At 38.9% G+C, this 24,705-nt stretch overlaps 1 long non-coding RNA gene across 1 annotated transcript in view; it reads right to left on the reverse strand.

Annotated features, from left to right (window-relative positions):
• LOC149067566 (uncharacterized) overlaps positions 1-24,705 on the reverse strand; it is a 100,082-nt gene that overhangs the window by 58,974 nt on the left and 16,403 nt on the right. Inside the window, exon 2 of the long non-coding RNA XR_016195333.1 lies at positions 11,284-11,393. This is a non-coding gene — a long non-coding RNA (uncharacterized LOC149067566). The remainder of the gene's footprint in view (positions 1-11,283; positions 11,394-24,705) is intronic.

Here is a 24,705-nt window from a genome sequence, read left to right on the forward strand (position 1 = left end):
TAATAACCGGTGCAAGACCAGTGTGGCGGTGCATAACGCAGCTGTTCAGCATCCTCTCTCCACGGTGTCTCCAGACTCGAATCCGACCATCGTATTGCAGACAGAAGTGTGACTCGTCAGTAAAGACAATTTCATTCCATTGTGCCGTCCACATCCTTCTTTCATCGCACCATTGGCGGCGGAGACGTCTGTGGTTCTGCGTCAAGGGTAGACGAAGCAATGGACGTCTTGCGGACAGACCACTCTGCTGTAAACGGCGTCGAATGGTACGCGCAGACACTGGATGATGCGGTACAGACTGAATGTGCTGTGCTATGGTTCGTGATGTGGCTGAGCGATCCGTCACTGCCATACGCACAATACGCCTGTCATCACGTGAAGTGGTGCACTGAGGTGGATGCGATCGAACACGTCGGTCCGTCGTACCCTCCTGCATCCAACGATCACATATCCGCATTACAGTTGTTTGGTTTCGTCCAACACGACTACCGATTTCCCTGAAAGATAATCCACAATCTCGGTAGGCCACTATCCTTCCTCTGTCGAACTCGGATACTTGATCAAAAGATGATCGCTGTTTTCTACGAGGCATAATTGATCGTTTTTTTGAAAAAACCACAAGAAAAACACAATTGCCGTACTTCAAATCGTCGAAATCTCCAAGCCTTAAATAGCGCTTTGAAGTGGCGCCACAGGCGCGCGTGATGTGCGTCTGCGTTGAAATTCTAATCATTTGCATATCTCACCTCAGCTAATGCATGTTGTAAATTTCATATTATTTGCATGCTTCCTTCAGGGTGTTGCATTTACGGTGGCCAGCAGTGTATTTTAAGACATTTTCTCCCATCGACTACTTGTGAGGATCGGAATGAAGACATCTTTATTCCCATATTCTATGTGGCTCTAGATTAAACCACCAAAGAATGCCTCTAGGCTGCCTATGGGCACTGAATCAGGGGTGAAGGAGAAAAATAATTACAAAAATTGCGAAAAAACAGTTTTTATGCACGAATTTCGAACTAAAGCGCTCGTTTGAAAGGGTATGCGGACCCGCATCCGCATCGTGTGAAAGGGGCCTAAAGGGGTCGTCGGGGGGGACCCTACGATTTTATTTAGACTACACATTTCATTTCGAGAGGCAAAACTCGGCATCTAAAAAGGTATACATAATTACAGAATTTATAAAAAAACGCTCCAATGAAAGAAATAGTTTTTAATTATTGAAAAATTTTTTAGAGAATTAAGGAAGAAACAGTCATAGAATATTACCGAAAGCAATAATTGCAATAGTACTGATAGATATCAGAATTATTGAGAATTTTGGAACTGTAAAGAGTAATTTCAGAATTATTAAAAGTAATAATTAAAGAAAAAAATAAGTTTTTGAATGAAATGAGTTCATAATTGATGAAAATTTGAAGTTAATGGAAAAAGTAATTTCAGAATTATCGGGACAAATTTCACATTTAATAAAAGAAATAATTGATCAAAAAGAGTTAATTAATGAAAGGAAGTTATTTGCAAATAAATAAAAATTCAAATTTAATGAAATAAATATATTCAGAGAGAGAGCAATTAGGCAAAAAACGCACGTGAACGGATAGCATGCGAGAAATAAAAAGCTTTCACAACGAATTAGAGAACTATTATATTTTTAACTCTGAATGTTCACAAGAGTTTGAAGTTATCATTTCAGGAGCTCACAAGTTTTATTTAACCATATTTTTTTTAGAAAAATAATTTAAATAGACTCGCCTACGACCTATGGAGTTTTCCTCTATAATCTCATGCAGCTCATGTTTGTTTGGAATCAGCGAGGCCAGTAGTGACGTTACCACTAATGCGCCCTATTGTCGACGAAAAGCACGATGAACGGACTCTCACTTCGTGAAGCTTAGAACACAAAACGATTTCCGTTATGCAGTCGCCATCTAGGTAAACACTAAAGTGGCGGCCGAAGGAAGAGCGTTAGCGCTACATGTCGGCAACTGCGTGAAACTCGAGATTTCCCTCTTTCTACCTATACATTATTCGATCAAAATGGATTAAAAGCTGAATACTTAAGATTTTTTTTGAATCGGATGATTCTTTTTGAAACACCCTGTATATTGGAATTTTTTTTTTTTTGGATATCTGTTTCCCATGTTTTTATATTGCAGTTGTATTGGTAATAACGAAGTCAACACTTTTAAAAGCTATATCTAATTCAAATGAAAACTGTATAAAAGATGATTAAAATTTCTAGAGACTTCTAAAGATATAATTATCCGTCTCGAATAGGCTTTCAATCATCCCAGTAAAATTTAAATAACGTACGTAATTCAACTGAAATAGATCCGAAGAAAAATATTGCTAGTGGAAGTTACCTAATAAGCAAATGAAAAATGTATTACTTTAAATGTTTAAATGGTGTTGAACGAAGCAAGCCAATTAATATAGATAACTAATGACAATAATAAAAAAATAATTTTGGAGAGAATTCAGTAAAATGGGCAATACAGCCAGGACCGAAACTAGAGGAAAAAAAGCGGACAAAATTCAGGGAGGCGGCAATTTTAGGTGGGAACAAACACCGTTATAAAATTATCAAATTTTAAAGTTGTGGGGGTGGCAAAAATCCAAGTTACGGCCCTGGTAAAGCGACTGCAAACTATCGTAATTAACAAGTTAGCTAAGCGGGGGCACAGCACTGTTCTGTCAGGACAATAGCGTCACGCATGACGTCAGCTGGCAAAGACTCATGAAACAGCCATCGCCATCTTAAGAGCATCATGCTCCCCCGGGCCTCGTGATTTTTCTGAAACTCTACCAGGCAAATTCTTGAAAATTTCAACCAGACCTTATTTTTGTGAGGCCCCTTTTCTCTTGAGGCCTCCCGGGCTCATTCTTTAAGATGACATCATATGTATAGCATAGTACATAGTTAAGCTTGCATCCTAGTTGTCTAGCAAGATTAATTGAACTTACTAAGAAAATAGATTTAAAATAAAAACCGGATTTCCCCCCATTCGCAGGTTTCATCAGTCGAATGAGTACCCAGAGTTCGTAATACCTGGAGGCTGCCCATGTTGCCCCGAAAAAATACGGAAAATTTTACGATCTAAAAAATTAAGGGCTATATGGTCACTATAGTAAAGGCCCGTTTAGACGCTGTAAGTGATTAAGTTGGCAACTAAATTTTAAGTTGCCAAGTATGTTACAATGTATACAGACGATAAGGGCCGTTCACACGGCTTTTAGTTGGTAAGTGGCAGTGATAGCATAACCCAGTGGTTCCCAACCCTTTTCAGTCCGCGTACCCCCAGCTGGCTCGGTTCCTTTCCACGTACCCCCACCCCGAATCCTTCAGACTCCCCCCCCCCCTCCAATCTTTTTCACCCATTACAGTTTTCGAAAAACTTCAAAAAAGGTACACGTTGAATTAAATTAAATGAATTCATTATTTAATCTTTTTTATTTTTCAAGTAAGCAAACAAATTAACACAAAGATTGGGAAAAAAATTAATGTAATGTTTGGGACTGTAAATTGAATTACAAAGTTTTGAAAAATTAAGCTCAAAAGAGGATAACTGCAAACTCAAATCCGGAGCTGCGTTCAATTTGCTTTAATATACGAAGAAAACGCCCGTTCAACGAGCTCCGCGCTAACAAACGGTAACAAAAACATGGCTTTTCTAGAAAGTTCAACGTATTCGTCACCGCAGCAAGCACAAAAACTGACTAGGTTCAACATTTTGCCTTTGAAGAGGACTTCAGAGGGGTATCTGATGCGAGCTCTAGCAATTTCTCCTTTTTTGGATTCAACAATGAAGCCGGTTCAAAACTCTTCTTTGAAAAGATTAGATGTCCACCGATCACCCATTTCCGGCTCTGAAAAGTATTTTCTAAATGAAGATTTTAATCCTTCCAAGTGGCCGACTGTTAAATTTTGCTCAGCTTGTGACAAGAAATCCTGAGGTGTTTCAAACACTTCCCAAAAAAAGGGCTACCTCGTGCCGAAGTTCGAACAACAACTTAACCCCGGGACAACCACCCAACTTCGGTGTGCAAAAGCAAAGCGTTGTGAAGGCTGTCCATGTCTTCATACAATTTAAACAATTTATAGTTGGTAGGATTCACCTTGACAAAGTTGACAACCTTGACCGCTTCATCAAGTACGTTTCGCAAATTTGGAGGCAACAGTTTCGATGCAGGGCTCTGTCTGTGAATATAGTAGTGAGTCCATTTCATTTTGGGAGCGACTTCTGCCACGCGTGCACGACGGCCTGAATAGCAGAAAACCTTCCATGGATTTTCCTCCATCTGTTGTGAGCCCAATGCATTTGACCATTGAATTCTTTTTTCAACGAAATAATGATCAATTGCTTCAAATAAGTCTTCGGCAGTCGTACAACCCCTTCAATGGGTGACAAATATAAACATTTACTTCGAATTCTCTTTCAAGTACTTAGTAATTACAAGTAGCACAGAATATTGCACAACGTCGACTTGAATAGACAAAAAATTCACAACCTTTGACGTGACTTATGACTGCACTCAACATCGTCTGGCACGTCCTGTATTCTTCAAGACAACGTATTATTTGACAAGAGATGTTAAACTCATTATAAGAGCACTTTCCTCTGCAAACGTGCATCTGACAGCATCTTTTCACTAATAGTGTGATTTTTTCCTCGTCTCGCAATACGATAGCTAATGTAGTAGGAGGTTTCGGTAGCTTTGGCAGAATCACTTTTGGAAGATTCAAAATGTTTTCACATTTACAGGTCCACGGCATTTCACTTTGATGTTTCAGTACGCTTCCGCACAGATCTAGGTTTTTGCCACTGATCCATCGCACAAATCACGTGAGTAGTAGGTGCTTGGTAGAAAATTGTAGGAACAACACGCACACGCCTCAATACAAACGCCCACAACAAAAGTTAGATACAACACGAATTAATTCTTCGCTTTTATGTGCAGCCCGGCATGTTTCAACAATCAAATCTAAAACCGAAGAAAAGCGAGTCGAAAGGAAGGAATTCACGAATCCCGATCATAGGTGGGGCGCGGGCGGGAGGGAAGGCCGAACCTTCCAGTGGATGCAACCCCTCTGTTATAGAAGTTTTCATTGATAGGGAAAAAAGGCAAATATATTACAACTGGCAATATTAGTAAAAACCTCTACTTACATTAAAAATTCTTTGTTTTTTAATTATTTTTAGATTGATGGCCGCCATTACCATTTTCTTTTCGCGTACCCCCGGTTCGGGACGGCTGGTATAACCTGTTCAGCAAAATTTCCCTTCTGACCAAATTTTTCCCACACATTCAGAAAAATATGCTGCCATCTAGTGGGGAAAACACGTAATCAAGTATTTTACAATGGAAAAATATTACACTATTCCCAAAAATATTCTTTGATGAACTCTCAAAATTTCCCACAAATGCTAAGAAGTCTCCCACTTGAACAAATTTTGCCCAATTTTTTCCTCGAATATGGGAAATTTCCCACTAGTTACCATCACTGTTAAGTGCATAAGTGATTTAGTAAAATAAAGACGGTGGTCTATTTTTCCGGTTAAGTAGACCTATACGCATGCGCTAGTGAGTGTGGCCTGCCACTCAGAGGGTTCTTTCCTATCCGTTATATATTCGTTTCTTGATCCCTAACGTCTTGTAGAAACCTTAGGTTCTTTCAATACCTTCTAGAGCATGCTCTATAATCGTTATTTACATCAGTTATTATATGTTGCGTATTCTTCCCCCCCCCCTTGTATAAGTGAATAAATTTATTCTTTTAAAAAATATAATGTGGCTCTGATTACAGTATTCGTAAGTTCTACCGGTTCATTATCCATTGTTACAGAAGTGTTGAGCTTTAAAAGAAGCACCTCTCAGAATGTCAGATAAATAAAAAATTACTACTATTATTCTCCCGCGCGTTGCGTCTCCCTCCGTGGATTTGAGTAGACTGAAGCGCGCATGCGCTAGTTGCTCTTGGCCTCCATAAACATTATCCAGTTCCAGTGAGCGTCTACTAAATCACGTATCGTGTGGACACTTTCAAGAAGAATCGGTAACTTAAAATTTAGTTACGAAATTAATCACTTGCCTCGTGTAAACGGGCCTTAATACCAAATTCCTGTATTTGAATTAATATCATGCCGCGATAGGATGGCGTGCGCTTCAGTCCCGTACACACGGGACGTCTGACAATCCTGTTGTTTCACTCGTTTTCGCGTCGCTTTGTACAAGTAGCGTGATAATATTTTCGTGTCACATACTAAGCTGGCAATTTTATGGCGGCAGCGATGCGGTCATCAAATGCGGTTTTGAAACTGTCCCAGTTTTTTTTAAATGGATTAAGGTTTGCAGAACTTAGATTACCGTTATGATACTAACGGAGCTAACGATTCATGCGTCCTTTCACTACAAAATCCAGCGGCGAATTTTTGAGTAATTTTTTTTTTGTGTTATGTCCCGGTTTCGCAGGTACCTCATTTAACCACGGACAGAAAGAGCGGGGATACATTGTAATGATTTATCAACAAGAGATGGCGCTGCGGAAGTAAAAGACTATCACGGTAAGGGAGGAAAAGAGTTCGCGAATTTTTGTCATTAGGGTTTAGTGTGTGCACGTGGTAGCGCCAATGTACTCAATTCGTGTGATTGTGTTTCATATTTGTGTTACGTAAAGATAATTATGCCTTGTTCCACACGGAACTAAAGCCCATACGTAGAAGGAGGCAGTGTTGCCTTAACGCATGGGCGAAGCCGGAAGCCTCACAAAAATGAGAACCGGTTGAAATTTTCAGGAGTTTGTCAGGTAGGGCCTCAAAGAAAAAATAACTTGACCCGGGAGCCCCCATGATGCTGTTAACACGACCCTGGGAGGACGAGGGGTGCTTCGAATTGTATATTCATTAATTATTGGGGCTTCAGCCCTTCCCCACAGAATTTACTGGTGGGCTCAGGCCTCAATCTCTAGGTTCCGGTACCTATGGCCTGCCCATCTTTGCCGTTTCGTGTCATGCTACGCGAATTTTTTTTTCCAAATATTTAGGAAAAAAACGGAAAATTACTTTGCGAGTGAGATAACTCAAGATATGTCAGTCATAAAATGAAACCCTTGTGCTCGTTCATAAAAAAAACGTGGGTATCCGTAAAATGAGAATCCTTATAACACGAGTTCGACCGTGATACCATTAAGCACCGAAATCGGTTGCAACTGATGGTGGCGTTAAATCATGATTCGACTGCGTACATAAAACTACAGCAAAATGTTGAAAAAACATGACGTTGCTCGATATACACCGACAGACCAGACACGGTGCCCGAGTGGCATGGTGGTAAGATGCTCGTCTACCATCGTGAAGGTTGTTGTCAGGGTCCCGGGTTCGAACCCAAGGGAGGATATCGATAAGATATTTTCCCTAACGAATTCGAGGCGACCACCGATAGACAGCGCCTTCACTTCCAACCCATCTCACTAATGGCAGTAAATTGCAATATAGCGATATGGCTAGAGTTGGTGTTTGGTGAAATAGACCAGACACGACCCAGGCTCTGTCCCTCCCGGGATATAAGCCTTTTATCCATGCGGGTTGGGTCGCGCTGGGCGAACTCGATATACACCAGCACCGCCGTCCATATGTGACGTCATACCAGTGTTTTACGGTACTTGCAACGAAACTTCGTTTCAATATGACAGTAATAATTATTATGAAAATAATTCTCAATCATTCTTATTACTTTACTTTCTTGAATATAATAATTATTATGAAAAGATAAAATTAATATACCCCTTATAAAAGTCTCGATACAATGTCTTTATTCTGTCAAGAAAGAAACGCTATGAAAATTCGGTTTACAAAATAGTGAAGAGTCTTTTTTTATTTGAATTAACGTGATTGGCCCATCGATTAAATGTAGTTAGAGAACGAACGAACGAACATCTTTATATTTGTTATAATTCTTTGAAAAAAGTTATTAATTAATCTATTAATTTTTTTCGAGTGATAAAAATAATTTTTACGAGGAATTAATTTTTTCAAATATTTTATATTTTTTTTTATCCAAAGTACATATGTGTACAACCACTTCTCAAAAAAATATTCGGTTCCCAGTTTGTGCTGAAGTTATCAAAATTTTTAATATCTTGTGTCAATCTGGATCAAAGATGCCGATTGTAAATGGTAGCTAAACTTTTCAATAAACTTCTGAATCATTTCATGAATTAATATTTTCCATGTATATATTTGTAATGTGAGACCAGGGCTTGACAAGTCCCAGGTCAGCATGGTGACTAAAAAAATCCATATTGGTACCTAAAATTTTGTATGAGGTATTACTAACTAGAGCAAAGGAAATATACTTGGGACCCAAAATATTTTGTTCTCAAATCTATAAAAAAAATCTACTTGATAAGTCCTGCATATAACTAGTGTATTTTCATTACCAGTGTTATGACACTGGTAATGAAAAAAAGCAAATATAAAAATTTAAGTGCCACACTATCATTTTATCAGTCGCCATGGTGACCTGGCCTTTGTGATTTGTAAAGCCCTGAATAAAGGTTATGCCAGATCACACAAAATAACTAGAGAGACCTTCCATTCATCTAATTAACTCCGCCTAGCGGCATAGAATTTGTTATTTTTGGAATTCAGTCGACTCCCTATTTAACAAAGTTTTCTACTTAATGCAATTTTTTTACAGGACTTGGAATGACATTTACATGTTATTCACTCTCCATATTACAAAAGGTAGTTTCTATATACCAAACGTTTTTAACCTAATTTCCTAATAACCAGTGTATTTTCATTAGCAGTGTCATATAAAGTCGAACTTGGTTAATTTGAAGTACAAAGTCACTGGAAAAGTTCAAATTAATCTATTCTGGATCAATAAAATGACCGCATATTGATACTTAATCATCAACATTCACATAGGATGATAATTATCAATGAAAATGTTTCCCTAATTTTAATTAATTTATAAAAAAAAAATTAAATTTATCTTTGCTGCTACACTGTTTTATTTTTCTGAAATCAACCTCACTTCAGAATTTCTTGACCAACCTTAAAGCTTGATTTACGGTTCATGATCATTTATATCCAAACTTCATCTGAACAAATTTTATTTGCAGGTATAGTAAGTTTGTGGATTTCGAATGTAGGTGAAGTGATGATGTTAACGAATCATCACATTGAGGACGCTCTTGCCTTAAATTTCATGCAGTTTTTTTTGCAACATGACAACATCACAGTTCTGACGGACTACATCACCTTCGAAGGTGATCCTACTCAATATCAGGCATTCTTTGCCTTTTATAATTTTTGATAGAAAGTAATTGAAAATTGGATACTTCATTTTTTTTATTAAAAATAGTAATTTCTTTATTGCACACTTCTGGTCTTTAATTTTTACCTTTTTTTCTCTAGGTCATATGGCTGGGTGCTGCTTATCTACATAAAAAGTTGGAAAAAAAGGCTCTTTTCAGAGCCACACAATAATAAGGGGTTGGCCTTTCGCATTGCATTAAAGGACTCTTTTCAGAGCCACACAATATGAAAAGGTTGGCTTTTTGCATTCAACTAGAAGGCTCTTCCAAGAGCCAATAAATGGCTATGCCACAAACACATTTGTGAAAATTCACTGACAACATTTTGTCACCAGCCAGTGACTGAGCAAGTGAGCAAATGAGTTTGTGAATGGGCTGATGACTGAGTAACCATGTCACTAACAGGGTGAGTGAGCAAGTAAGTATCCTTATGAGTGAGAGATTGAGGGGTCATGACTCCATACTTGGACCACTATCCAAGTATCATGAGCGGGTGAGTGATGACTATGAGCAGGCAAATGAGTAAGCAACTGTGTGACTATGAAAGAGCCATATGACTGCATGATGCCCAAGTGAATGACCGTATGACTGAGTGACAGTGAGTAAGCAATTGAGGGACTGTCTAATGACCAAGTGAGTTACTGTATGAGTGACCAAATGAGCAACCGCGAGTAAACTGTATGAGTGACCAAATGAGCAACCGCGAGTAAACTGTATGAGGGTTAGTGAGTAGAGCGAGTGACTGTATGAGTGAGGGGATGAGTAAGTGGTTCAGTGACCATATGAGTAAACTAACAAAGGGGTGAATGCTCGATTGAATGTTTGTGCAAGCCAGTGACCATGTGAGTGACAGTATCAATGACCAAATATGCCATTGAATGACCGAGTCCAGGGCGATATTAAACTCTTTCAACAAAAAAATCGTCAGATCCTACTGTGTAAGAGAAAAAGTGAATTGCATAAAAGTTCATAATCATGTTATGAGCTTCTATTACAGTGGATTCCACTTAGGTTTTTCAAAAGACTATCAGGAAAAACATTGTAAGCAGGAAACGCTTCAAATAGGAAATCTCAATGAAAATTAGTTAATAGTTGGGATCACCAAAGTTGTACTAAGTGGCCCCAAAGCAGAATATGCCAAAAACTAGTGTACGTCACAGAACAATCAGTGCTGCTGCAGAACAATCAATCTCTAAGAATTTTTCTGAAGAAAAGAAGTCTTTTGTGTAGATAACACTATTATGAGAATTTTCAATGAAGAACATTTCCAGTTAACTCTGAGAGATCACTACAAAATAATGCAAAATGCTTTCGGGCAGCAGGAAAACATTGTAAGTGTAAGCATTATAAGCGGTATAGACTGTATATTGAATAAACTTTTTGGCATTATGAGGAGAGAGTGACCTTAGGCTCCATTTGTTTGCCTTTATGCAACCCTTCTCTTTTTTAATATTTGAGAATGTCCCTCTACCCTTATATAAATACATCTTTAATTTTTCTATTGGATTTATTGAACATTTTACATCAACTATGTCGATGATCAATGTTTCGTACCCATGTATTTAAAAATTATTTATGCTGTCAAACACTCAACACCAGATCCTACTGTATATTCAATATAAATTGCGTGAAATGGTGAAATGAAATGAGAAAGTGGGAAATAAATAATTTGTGATTTTTATTAACCTATTTGCATTGTTAAACAGAATAATCTGCGAATAGTAGGTGTCCCTAATCACTAAGTATAGAATGATCCACTTATAGAGTAAGTGAGAAACCAGTTTTCTTATTGATGCTCTGTGATATACTTCAGGTTACAAATTAAGAGTGAGGGTGAAAATGGGTTAAAAAAGAATTCGATTTTCATCTCTTAGAACAGTATGAAATATGTATCATTACAAGACTTTTGGGTAAAAAAGTTAAATATATCTTTGAGTCGAAAGCATACAGAAACTTACTTTGTTAACTCATGGGGAGTGAAGCAGAATAAAGTTGACTATAAGAAAAACCTTGCATTATCCAGGTTGACTCCAAGTTAATACTGACGAATCACTGAATATCTCAGTTGCTAAAAAAAAAAAAAAAAAAAGTGGGTTGCTTTCACATGAAACAGATAGGATGAAAATGCTATCTAATTTTCATCATTATACAGGGTGGACATGAATTAGATGGGCAAGAAAAATTTTTATGCATGGTATACCAAGTATATTATATGGTTATATACTTTATATATTATACTTCTAAGGCCATAACTACGATTTTCACTGCCTGGGGCAAACATGATTCAACTGCTCGGGCAAATATTATTTTGCCGCCTATACAATTTCAAAATTTGATAATTTCCATAACTGTGTTCTTTGTTCCCATCTAAAATTGCCGCCCTCTAAATTTTGCCACCCAGGGTAGTTGTTCCCTCTGCCCCCTTCTAGATCCTTCCCTGGGTTATACAACCAAACACTAAGAGTACCCATCTATACAAAGAGAAACTGTCACTCATTGTTTTTACAAAGTATGAAAGATTAGACCTCAAGCAATAAAAGAGTTCAATATACCAATACTAATCCCACTATAGCAATACTCAGTCCTCTGTAGCTTGATGGTAGAGCACTTGCCTGGACTGCAAGGTGACAGGGTTTTGATTTCCCACACTGAAATGCATCAGAATTTTCTTTCCGAATTTCATCTTCATCTTCGCTTTTTATCCAGTCTTTTGTATACATCCAGAGTCAGCTTGTACATAAAATTTGAGACTAGAATTAGCTATCTTGGTAGTAAATAAAACCATTGTGCACTGTTTCTATTCCCGTAACAGTTTTTTCAGCAAAGAATGGGTTAAATACAAAGGCCACAACAGGCAACATACCCAACGAAGTAGCTGAAAGAAGATGGCAATAAAAAATAAAATATGAATGTCCAATAACAACAAAAATACAGCAACCCAAAATAAGAACAATTACTACAGAAAAAAACTAAAAAAAATATGAGAATACAGAAACAAACTGCACATAAAAAAAATTATGGTTGTCTTGTTCAAGTATGGATAGCTTCTCAATTCATCCCATTAGTAACACTGTATTTCTTTTATATGTGTCAATTGTGTTAGAATTCGCAGCTCCTGGAGGAAAGCAATTCCAATAATTTATAACTCTGTTGGGAAAAAATCTACTTTGACACTGCTACTGGGTGTCAAAGCAGTGATGTGGCTGTGTATTATTTTAATAACTCATATTCCATCTCTTTGAAAATTTTAAACATTTCAATCATAACTCTGACATTTGCATTCTTACATTGTAAACATGAAAGTTCCAAACAGATTACAACTTGCGGAACAAAAACATTTGTTTAGGTTGGAATGTTTTCTGAACACACATCAAAATTAAAGAGCAAACTCGAGAAAAATTGAAACCTCCTTTTGCAGTTGGACTTTATTAAAAATTTTCTAATTTCTGAGATGCCTCTTTTGACTTTCAATCAGCAATATCTCAGTAGATATTGTACTTTGAAACATGGAATTTATATTGTTGGACTCAGTAGTATAAGGATATGACTTTACATTAGGGCTTGACAAATAAAAACATTTAGGTGCCAGCCACCCACCTCCATCACGAGTAAAAGGCTTATATCCCAGGAAGAACAGCCTGGGTCGTGTCTGGTCTGACAGCCACCCACCCCCCTTTCTTTTTGGATCCAAGCATGGTATTTTGCTCAAGAAAAACAGTCCTATTAATGAGATGTTTTCTTGTAATGTTGGAGAGATTTGGGAATAAAATTTGGGCCCCCTCTGGTCCAGCGCCCAGGGCACGAGACCCCTCTCGTCCAGCCTGTTTTACAACCTGTATAAATGGCATGTCCTGAGATAGGTACTATAACACAAGGCCTGACAGAACTCCCGCCTGGAGGCCAAGAGGATGAATCCCATTATTTTTCATTTCACACTACAAATTTACTATGGGGAGGGGCTATGAGCATGTTGTTCATTGCATCACAAATTTCCGAAAACTCACTTTCTTGCATTTTAAAGTTGGGGAAAACCTCAAGAAACTGTTGTCAGCCGACCATCACTGAGAGTCTATCAGCTTTCACGATGGTTCCAAAGCAGAATATTTTGCATTGTTCTGCAATGAGCCCCTCGACTGACTGGGAATGTTCTTCAGTAAAAATATAGTGTTTTCTACACTTTTCTTAAATTTTTTTCAGATTGCTCTGCAGTAGCACTGATTGTTTTGCGATGTATGACGCAGATTTTGGTATATTTTGCTTTGGGACATGATGGGAAGCAATCACCATACACACCACATGATACACTATGATTTCTTTCATTAATTCTGCAACTATTTTTTGCCTTAATTCTGGAATCATTCCGTTCATCAATTAATGGAACCGCTCATTAATTTCGGAATTATTTCTTACAATTATTCTGAATTTTCATGTAAGTGTGAATATATATATTTTCAATCATTTTTTTTTATTTTTAACTCATCAATTGTACTTCTTCATCAGTTATCTTCCATTAGCTTAGAATTTCCTTCTAAATGTTTATCAATTCGACAGTTTCATTTTTGTGTTAATTTACATTTAAAAATTCTGTGTAGATATTTTTTTGTATGGATATTTTGCAGCATTCATGTATGTATATTCTGTAACAATGTATGCATTTTTTGTTGTCCCCCCCCCCCATTATAGAAACTGTTAAGACGTTCCTGATCATGCAATTATTTTTACACCAGGCCTCTGTCTATCGGGGAACGTGCCGCAGGCCAGCCAAGTGATGTACGAGTTACTTCAGTGATCTGAAAATGCACCGTGGACCACTTAGGTAATCTCTCCAAGTGGCGGGTCATTTGGGTTATCTGACAACATGCCACAGGACAACTAAGTGATCTGGAAATGTGCAGTCATGGTCCCCGTTTCTGGTGTGGTGGCCCCCATAGTGATACCACTTGTTTACATTGTTTTCTATGGGTTTTGGAAAAATGTCTGCCCTTCAAAAGGTGGGGGGTCCCATGCCCCTTGTCAGGGAAAAATTATGCTATGAACCATTGATCCAAGAAGCATACTTACAATTAGAAAAAGCATCCAAATGACGTGTATAAAAAAGGCCGGGACTGCACTATAAAAAGTTTGATAAATTTCTTTTTATAAAACTTGAAAAATCCGACCAATAAGGTTGTAAGGTTGGTATAAGCTCAAAGGTTACATTCGAGCAAATGCAACTGATAATCTTATTAATTGAATTTTTCAAATTTTATAAAAACTTTTAGAAAAATTTTATTGTGTAATATCGGCCTAACTGGCCAGAAGAGTGGAGGTCATTTCCCTGATTTGAAAACGTGTTCCAGGCTATTCAAGTGATCTGAAACAACCTCACAGGTTGGTTACTTGAATTATATGGAACTGGACCACTGGCCATCTGCTGTGCGTCACTCAAGTGCTCTTCAATTGTACCGCGGGACGCTTATGCGATCAAAAAAAAATGCGCTGCGATCCTCTTGACCTCTTCAAGTGTTCTGAAAACTTTGCCGCAGGTCACTTGAATGATCTGGGAATGTGTCGCAGTAATCTGTTAATATACTGCGGGACACTTAGACGATCTGCAACTTCACCACGGGTCAATAAGTTGATCTGGAAATGTGCTGCCTGGTTCATTTTTATATAATTAGGTTTGACATCGTGGGCCACATCAGATGACTTGAAGGCCACATTTGCACTGCGGGTCATGGGTTTAGCATGTATGCTGTACATCAGGGTAGGCCAATTTTTTCCCAAGCCACGCCATAATCTTTTTAAAATACGTAGTAGCACGCGTGTTGAACTCTCAGACCATACGTCCCGTTTTTACTGGTCACAAGCACTCTCCGTTCTTGCAAAATATTGTTTGGCTGTCTCCTTATTTTCGTAAAAATGTTCAGTTTGTCAATGTTTTGGATTCTAGATTTTTATTTTTGAGTTATGAATTCGATTATCGCAATCCAGCTTTTTTATGCGCACGTATGTACGATAGAAGTTCATCTTACCTACACTATGTTGGCAGAGCCGCCCTTAAGGGTGTGTGACAGGTGCGGTCGCGTCGAGCCCTGCGTTTTGGGAGGCCTCGCACATAAAGTAATGATAATTCCTGAGAAATTGCATTTTCTGGATGTTATGCCGAAACTAATATTTGGAAAGAAAAGTGATGTCTCCTCCGGGAATCGAACCCGGGTCCCCTTGCATACCAGGCAGGTGCGCTAACCAATACACAAGACACACACTTTTCAATTCCTTATGTTATAACACGCATTAGTAGCGTGAAGCCATAGCAACCTCCCTTAACTACACAAATTTTCACCCCAGTTGTTTTTTTCATTAAGATGGTATTTTTTCGGCCCAAAATGTACTGAGAAATTGCATTTCTGGAGAGTGATCTGCATTGCATTCCAGAAAATGTAATTTCTAAGTATATTTCGGGATGAAAAAATACCATCGCGTAATGATAATTCCTTTCATTAATTCCACATTTTCATCTAGAAAGAAATAATTCTGAAATTTTCTCCATTTTCATCATTTTTAGAATTCGGAATTTTCATCAAGTTGTGGAATTGTTTATGGTGCTGGAATTACTCTCTGCATTTACTCTGAATTTTCACGATTTTCCATTTCTGAATTTTCGATTCCCCTCTCCCACGGTATATTCTCCCAATTTAAAATTCTGGCTGAGGGAGCAACCGAAATTATCGCGAAAAGCCTCTGACCCCGCTATTATTTTCGCACCGGGTCCCGCGTCTGGTAAGGGCGGTCCTGCGTGTTGGGCATGGATACAGGAACCTGATGACTGTTTTTGCCCGCCCCTCCCCAATAAACTTCGAGAGAGGGCGGACGATCCCGAATCTCTTACCCATGGGACATTCAGCAACTACCCAAACATATAGCAAACCTCAATGCGTGTTGCTTATGAATAGAAAGTCATTACATAATTAGTTTAAGAGTGCCCACCATACTAAATGTAGGTTTGGTAGCCTACACCAGTGGTTCTCAACCGGGGGCCATATGGCCCCCTGGTGGTACTAGGAAACTTCAAAGGGGCCATGACAGGTGGTTTGGAGGGCTGCAGAGAGCTGAGAAAAAAAATTAAGGCGTGAAGAAATAAAGCTTTTATATTAGTGACTGGACACTTACAGAATCCAACAAAACTACCCATAAAAGTAGGGCCATTTTAGGGCATGGACCCACGCGGGACTCACCGCCTACATTCTGCAGCAGGTTCCCTAGGATAGGGGTTTTTCGCAAGGCCCCTCTAGAGACTCTGGGTAAGACAGGGGAGCCACGAGAAAAAAAATTTGGTTCAAAAGGGGGCCACGGGCAAAAAAAAGGTTAAGAAACACTGGCCTACACGATCATCTTATTCATTAGAAAGAAATTCTTTAAAAGTTGGAGAGAATTTGATTGCAAAATGGAATGGAATTTCTTTATTTTTTAAAAGTGTCCGCGTGGCACGCGTTTGCCATCCCTGCTGTAAATGAAACTAGATAATAGCCACGCGCAGCGCACCAACAAGTGAAACAGTTGTTCAAAAACGTTTAAATCGTTACGATGATTTTTACTCGCCCACGTATCAGGAGAAAAACCCATAATTACTACCACAGGAATGAAATTCTTACATTGGATATAAATTAGTTACAAACTAACGGCTGATCAGGAAATGTTCCCAAAAAAAGTTAGCTGAACATTACACACTCAAGACCCAAATCTTTTAGTTAAGAAAAAAAAAATCCTCATTGAAAATTTTTTAAGAGCTATCCATGGTTAATATGTGTTAAATCTATACACTATTTTCGTATTATCGGGTTTTTTTTTAAGTTTCAGTTGATAGATGGGAAATATTGTAGAAAAATATTTCAATCCAATTTCGTCCCGTCGAAAGCGGACGTAATATTGGGAGAGTCGTTGCATCAACCATATGATCAACATATATGATAGTCGTTCTATGAAAACATTTGGGACTTTTCCTATCGGTCGTTGTATAATGGAATATATATATTCCGCTATAAAGGAGAGCCGTTATAAAACGAGCGTCGAGTGTACTATGATTCTCGAATTTTTTTGTGTAACGGTTGGTTTATCAGTAAGTACCAGCTAATATAATTTTTTTTCTTCTAAAAGTTTAAAACTTTTCAATCAAAAAAAGTTGATTTCAAAAACTGCACTTTAATATTTGAAAGTATAGAAAATGGATATTTCCCCTTATGTCTGGCCGCTATAATTAAAGACAATTTTTACTACGTTAGCCAAAGTAATATTAATGTCGAGGGTGACCGTACGTCCGTATTTCCTGGACATTAATGTTTTTGCATGTAACTTCGGCCGTCAGGACTTACGTGCAAAAATGTCCCGTTATCAGCCACCTCGTTGGGCATTTTGCCTGTTGTGGCGTTGTATTTGTATATTTCAATATTTTCAACGAAACGAAAATTAAAATAACGAAATTCTTCATTAAAATAACGAAATTCTTCATTAAAATAACGAAATTCTTCATTAAAATAACGAAATTCTTCATTAAAATAACAAATTAAAATTTTGCCGATTTATAAAAATTATCAATTACAATGTTCATTGTCATTGAATTGGTCATTTTTTTTAACGTTCTATTTCGTAGAATTCATTTTGGTTTTCTATGGTTCCCATCTTCGAGGGTGAATACGAGCCGACCTCCCTGTTAAAAAACAGAGCAACAGGCACAAATATTCAATCATTACACTTGACTTCTGAAATATAGGTAGCAGCACTAAAAAATGAGAACTCTATATACGCACTCAGACTGTTAGATACAAACATTCACACTACAGGCACAACTCATTCGGTAGCAAATTGCCCACGGTGGTACACCGGAGTTGTGCTAGGTTTGAAAGAAAAAATTAATTTTAATCCACTGCAATTTGCAGTAGCGTTTTATAACCAATGATTGGCACTTTGCGATGATATTAGCAATGATTACCTACTTTTCTTAACTTTAACACAATTTTTTGAGATAATCAGCAACGTCCCGTATTTTCCAGAAGTGTGCATCTTAATTCACCGTATATTTTTAAGAAATATAGTTAGCTAACATATGTCCCTCATTTTTTCTCGACGAGATAGGGTCAGCTATATAAACTCGGTTTTTTTTTTCTATACAGTTTTAACGGTTATTTCATGTGATTTTCAAAAAGCTACGATAAAAACATCTGTTCGGTAAAAAAAAAACAAAATGGAGCAAATTTGATTTATTATAATACAACCAGAATGCTCCAGCTTTGTTTGATGAAAGCGACTTTGGCCAATCAAACACGTTGAACGAAACACTAAACCAAATCATTTCAATAAGAAACCTAAGGCGATTGGCCAAATACAAGCTAGCTGAAAAACATTAGAGGGAGAATTTTTTTAAATACAGAATTAGCGAATATTTAATGTGAATTTCATTCTTTTCACACTTATAAAAGATTATTTCTTTTCAATGGTTGAAATTAAGACCAATGTAATTAATTTCGCGGAAAGTACTCATCAGAAACTTATACAACAATTGTTTACTTGATTTTCCCGGATCGTTCAAGTTGCTGATTCAATCGTTGTCAAGACACGATATTTATCGGACGAGTCACGAATCCGATTTCAGGTAGTAATAAAATAAATATATTTATTTTAAATAACAGCATTGAGTAAGAGTTCTGAGGCGCTCAACCTTCAGGGAAGTTGGACTACTTCGTTGGTTTAACCATTGCGGCCCAACCCCTCCAGGTGTACACGGTGTCAACGTTAGACGCATCGGGCAGAAGAATGTACCTTTGAAGAAAGGTGTATGGAGCCATTCAAGAGTATTAAGTCAGCATCGATGGGGGGGGGGTTGGATGATGCTTACGTCATCAACCACCCATGAAAATATGAAATATCCTTAATGGCATCTTATTCGGTGTGACAAAAACGAGAAAAAAACTTTCGATAGTTATTGCGCACCTGAACTAACATTCTCCCTATTGATAAGTCCCCTAAAGAGCCCCTCACTTTAGTGATCTCTAAATGTTTCACGAATCCTTCAAGGGGGCTCGGTCGATTGCGCCGAAAATGGGAGTGTTTCGACTTCCAATGTATTCCCCCAACAGGTCGATTGCGCCGAGTCTGGAAATCGGGTTGTTTTGAGCGCAATCGACCTATTTCTTATCATAAACGGTTTATCTTCGGCGCAATTCACCTACACCCTCTTCAAGTGCTCTGGAAATGTGTCCGGGCCGCTTAAGCATGGGCGGAGATACGGGGGCATTGCCCCGCAGCATCAAAGGTGAAGTCGACTGATCTAATGCATATATGTATAGATGAATTGACATCATCATCGTGCTCCCCCAACAATAATGACCGCTGCCCCCCAGACTTCCAAGTCTATCAACAAATTTGCGCTGCTCTGGAACTGTGCAACGCATCACTCAAGTGATCCGTAATTATGCCACGGATCACTTAAGTAATCTGGGAATGTTCCGCGGGTAACTTGAGCGGTGGTCGGCTGAAGTTGGTTTTCTGTGGTTCCCAACTTCAAGACGTGAATGCGAGCCGATCTCCCCGTTAAAAAGTCTCGCCACAGAGAGCAACAGGCCTACAACGTTACAAATATTCAATCATTACACTTCACTCGCAATTTGAAGTATAGATGGCAGCACTGAAATATCATACACAACACTAGCTACACACTCATACTGTTAGGTGTACACACTCACTTTGTTCCAGACTCTGCCACGAAGCTGGGCTGGAAGAGATCTCGGCAACGGGATAAGTCCGGTGGCAGAGACCCTGGCGTTCATTCAGGGTAACTTGAGCGATGCATAATCGCACTGGGGGCCGCTTAAGTGCTCTAAAACTGTGCCACATGTCACTCGAGGAATCTCTAAATGTGCCACGACTCGTTTAAGCATTCTGGGACTGTGTCGCGGGTTACTTAAGTGATCTTTGAATGTGAAAGTGATCTTTGAGGCCTACTTCAGTGATCTGAAAATGTGCCATGGGCCATTTGAATGCTCTGGAATTGTGCCACGGGCCACTTGAATGCTCTGGAATTGTGCCACGGGCCACTTGAATGTTCTGGAATTGTGCCACGGGTAATTTAAGCGATTTGTAAACGCGCCGCTTAGTTCATTTTTACAAAATTAGGTTTGAGGGGGCAAACCACATCAGATAACCTTCAGGGCCCCATTTGGTCTGCGGGTCAAGGGTTTACCATATATGGCTTGAAGGGTAGGTCGCAATGAATTTCTTAAAGATAAATTTTGAGTTCTTACCCTTCAAATAGTATTGAAATTAACAGAAATCTCGATTATAATAACATATAAAAGGTAGTTTCTTTCGAAATTTTAATATTTTTCGCATTAAAAAAATATTTTTTGTTTTCGTCTGGAGGGGGGGGGGAGACGCAATAGCCCCCTATGCCCTCTCCCGCGTACGTTTCTGATCCCACCAATATGCGTTAGGAGGTGGGGGCAGTGCTGACGAAATTTTGCTGACAAGGGGGGGAGGGGGCTAAAAATTCGCTGACGTAATACTTGAACGGTCCCTATCAAATGCACAGAACATCATATCGGACAATCGTGCTCAAAAATCAAAAGGAGCTGACATGCCAACCTGCGTGAACTGTAAATCTGGAAACCATCCCACTAGCTACAAAAAAAATGTAGCGCTTACATAGCTTCAACTCCAGAAGATAAAAGCCAGAACCAAACCCTGGAGAAGATGATAAACCACAATAAAACCGTTTCAACGCCGGTCCAGAAATCAGGAAAAACGATCAACACCACCACTTTCTTGCCTAGAAGTGTATGGCAAAAAATAAACGCTTCCCGTAATTTCTCCGCCAAGACGTGACACCAAGCAACAAAAATATTTCGAATATGTTAAAAGACGGCACTGGGACTTCATGACAAAGTTGCATTAAGCGGCTTTGCTTCATGATGACATGGCTGCTGTATTTGAGACATCTGCTGTCTTGCTGTATCTGACCTGGGTTCGGATCATAGACTAAAGATATATATAAAATATAATAATGTACTATTATTACTCTATCATTCCGATCGACCTTACTTGAAAAATTTCGCTCACTATGTACATTTACTTAAAAAATAAAAAATAAATAGGAATTATTTTGCTCCTGGATGAAGGGGTCCTGAATAGGACAGTAGGCGTTTTATTTTCTCATTTCCAATAATCACTCTCAAGAGCATTACACGATGTTTTTTCGACACCCCCCCCCCCCTTCCGTGAACAAGTATCGGAAAAATTCGGTTTTGGGGACAACGTCAGAAATTTATCCCCTCCCTGGACATTCAAGGTTTCTGAGAATCTCCACCCATGGGATTCACAAATGCTATTCATGTGTGTGTGATGTCCAGCTCTTATCTTCCCCAAAAAAAGGGGGGAATTAGAGAAAGGGAAGAGCGAGAAGCTTTTTATTTTACGACTTGGGTTGCCTGTGCCCCCCTCCCCAATTTGACCATGTCCTCTTTTTGACCTTGGCTGAGGACAGTCATTTGATTCATGGAAATAATATAATGGCATAGCTTTGTACTCATTTTTTTTCACTGAGAGCTGGAACCCACCCAGTTTCTCCATGTACACTTTGATGGGTCTCAAGGTGAATATTTGAAGTCCCACCCACCCCAATAATGAATTTCCAGTGATGAAAGGAGCTGTGGGAGCTACCCACACCATTAATTTAGAAATCAAAATTTCCCACATATAGCCCAATTCGAGCAGCCACAGGTCTGACGTCCCTGAACAATACAGCAAAATGCGTTCCGGTGCTCCAAGATTTTTCGAGGGCCCACTACAGTAGCAAAAGCAGGTTTTTCGTTTTTCACCGCAAAAAACCACTATAATCCGGAAGGAGCTTACCCCCCCCCCCTTCTTGCGTTCATCAGTGAACCTTTATAGCAGTGGTTCCCAATATCGCCCCTAGGGGGTGATGGAGCGGTCGAAGCTATGGGTTTAGTATAGGATCCTACGGGCTGACTTGAATTGAGGGCGATGAGAGTAAAAATTTTCTAAAGGGGGCGATAGAACAAAAAGTTTTGGAGACTATGCTCTCTATGGATGTGGTTCTCAACCTTTTTTAGCCCAACGGTCCCCCTTTGAACCATATTTTCTTCTCAAGCCCCTAACCCTCATGAAGGACAAGACCCTTTCTGCTTACTGAATTGAGTTTAGTCAAAACTAAATTTGCAATGAACAAAAAATTTATAAGACTCTGGGTCACGCACGGATTCTGAAGGGGGAAAAGATCATTCCTCTCAAGAGCCGAATTATATAAAAATAGTTCTGGGTTCTTGTGGGGCTATATGCATCGTCTCACCATCCTGGATTCCCGGGCAAAGTGATGCTCTGGGGCCCTATACTTAGCTGAAAATAACCGTATCAGCTTACGCATAGGCGTACGCAGAATTTTCTTGGGGGGTGGGAGTTTCAATTTTTTTTTCTTCTCAAGGGAGTTTACATTTATCTTGCAAAATAACACTATAATCTCGGCTTTGGAGTGGGGGTTAGAACCCCAAACTCCTCTCCCCCCTATGCGTACGCCAATGAGCTTACATATTTAAACTCGAAAATCATAGTACCAGATATCATGTATTCTCCCTGACGACCCCAAACCATACCCACATGGGTTAAGATTTGGTGTTGCCAACTTAGTTATTCTTCAACTAGATCTGTTTTTTTTTCGGCTATTCAGTTAGGAAAAATACCCATCTCTAGTTGCTAGTTTTTTTTTCTAGTCTTTTTCAAAATTTTTCCTGTATACTAGTGTAGTCTATTATTAACATGCGGGAACGTATCGGAAATATGGGACGTATGATCGATCATCCGAATAATGTTTTAAAATCATGTTTTCTAGTTGTTTTTGAAGAATCTAATTGGAAAAATTTTTGACTGTTGGCAACACTTAAGATGAGACACTGGCTCCATGGACAGCTCTGCTGGATTTGAAAGTGTAGTCACGATCCCCCCCCCCCCCGATATATTTTACTTCAAAACTTTTGTTTTCAAATGTGAAAGATGTGATTTCTCCATATCTCTCTATGGCCCCCTTCACCACTTGTCGTGGCTCCCCTTTCATCTGATTTTCACCCGTGGCCCCCCCTTAAAATATCCCAGGACCACAAGGGGATCATATGGTCCCAGGTTGAGAACCACTGCTCTATAGCATACAAGCTCAATCCGTGGCCCTGTGAGTTATCTAATGTGACCCAAGACATCAAACATAATTTTGTAAAAATGAACCAAGCAGCACAGTTGCAGATTACACAAGTGGCCCACTCTGAACATTCTAACTTCACACTTAAGATCGTTTAAGTGACCCGCGGCACAGTTATAGATCACTTAAGTGGCCACAGCATATTTACAGATCACCGCGGCACATTCCAAATCACACAAGGGGCTTGCAGCAAAATTTTATATCACATAAGACAGTGGTTCTCAACCTTTCTGGAACCGCGGTCCGGTGAATCAAATTTCTATAAGTCTACGGCACTGTCTGAAATAGCTTACTCGTTCATAAGTTATTAATTAATAAACAACCAATTACCTTTTGATTGCGAGCTAATCATTTATAATTAAAACCCCATTTAATCAATTTATTAAATTAAAGGGTTTAATTAATTTAAACGCTTTTAATTAATTAACTTAAACCATTTCAATTAATTAACTTAAACCATTTCAATTAATTAACTTAAACCATTTCAATTAATTAACTTAAACCATTTCAATTAATTAACTTAAACCATTTTAAATAATTAACTTAAACCATTTTAATTAATTAAAACCCGTTTAATGAATTGAATCCCTTATTATCTTGAGGAGTGATGCAACATTTTTTTTTCGGTAATGTATTAATAACGTGCAGAAGTCAAAACATAAACGAAGCGTTTCACCAGCAACTGCAGTAACATCCTCATTGCTTAAGCGCCGGAACCTGGGTACTGAGGCTGTTTGAGCGCCCCAATATATTTTACGAGGTGGCTGGCTGAGCCACCAATTAATATACAATGCAACGCTCCACTCCCCCCCCCCCTGCATAAGGGCTTGAGCCCGTATATACAGGACAAATGGCAACTCTCAGCCCCTTAACATTACGAGGGGCGTCAAAATACTTTCTTGCTCCGGCTGACCAAGCATCTATTCGCGGCCCTGGCCCACGGCAAATGCTTCACTTCCCCATACGGAAATCGGGCCCTGTTCTATGTTCAACAAGTAATGTGGATAGGGGCGCAAACTAGATGCTTGGTCAGCTGGGCAAGCACATATTCTGGCACTTCCATGTAATGTTGATTGAAGGAGAAGTAAAAGGATGAAATTTGCCCCCCCCCCCCCACGGTCGAGAGCACCAGACCCGCCTGCTC

The sequence above is a fragment of the Pholcus phalangioides genome, unplaced genomic scaffold (genome assembly GCF_987345545.1).
Source record: "Pholcus phalangioides strain wild (caught in Gottingen) unplaced genomic scaffold, Ppha-v1.0 ptg000029l_1, whole genome shotgun sequence".
In the NCBI taxonomy this organism is placed as follows: domain Eukaryota; kingdom Metazoa; phylum Arthropoda; class Arachnida; order Araneae; family Pholcidae; genus Pholcus; species Pholcus phalangioides.